This window comes from Strongyloides ratti, assembly GCF_001040885.1.
Source record: "Strongyloides ratti genome assembly S_ratti_ED321, chromosome : 1".
Taxonomy (NCBI): domain Eukaryota; kingdom Metazoa; phylum Nematoda; class Chromadorea; order Rhabditida; family Strongyloididae; genus Strongyloides; species Strongyloides ratti.
Window position 1 is genome coordinate 11,639,807 of NC_037307.1, and position 608 is coordinate 11,640,414.

Below are 608 nucleotides of genomic sequence, written 5' to 3' on the forward strand. Positions count from 1 at the left end.
TCATCATTTTTTTATATCTCGAAAGTGGTTAAGGATATAAAAAAATTTTGAAGGTAGACCCCATATGAAAACTTATTTGAAGTCGATTGCCGAAATCTGCTTGTATTTATCTTCATTTTGAAGCAAGATATGACCAAGGGCGGAAATTTTTCTAAAATATTCATTGTTTCCGACTTTTCAGTATTTCAGAAAATACTTATCCTATAAAGATGGGACTAGTTTCATTCGATTTCTATTCAAAAGTAGGTCTAGATTAATAATTTTCATAGCTATAACTTTATTTTTTTCAGAGATATAAAACTTGGCTGAAAATTTTCTAGATTTTTGATTTTACCACTAAAAACGTGAACAAAGAAAAATAACTTTTTTTAGAATTTAAATATGCCACTATAGTCATTCGATAGCTCTTGAGACGAGATGAATTTTGAATATAATCAACAATATTATAAAATTGAAACTTTAAGAGTTATAAGGATTCAAAATTAGGAAGCGAAAATGTGGAATATTTTTTTGTAAATCATGATTTTTATAATAACATTGTAAATTTTAAAAATAAATACTTTATTTTAGATCAACTTTTTACGAGAAATTCATTAAGCCTATTTACA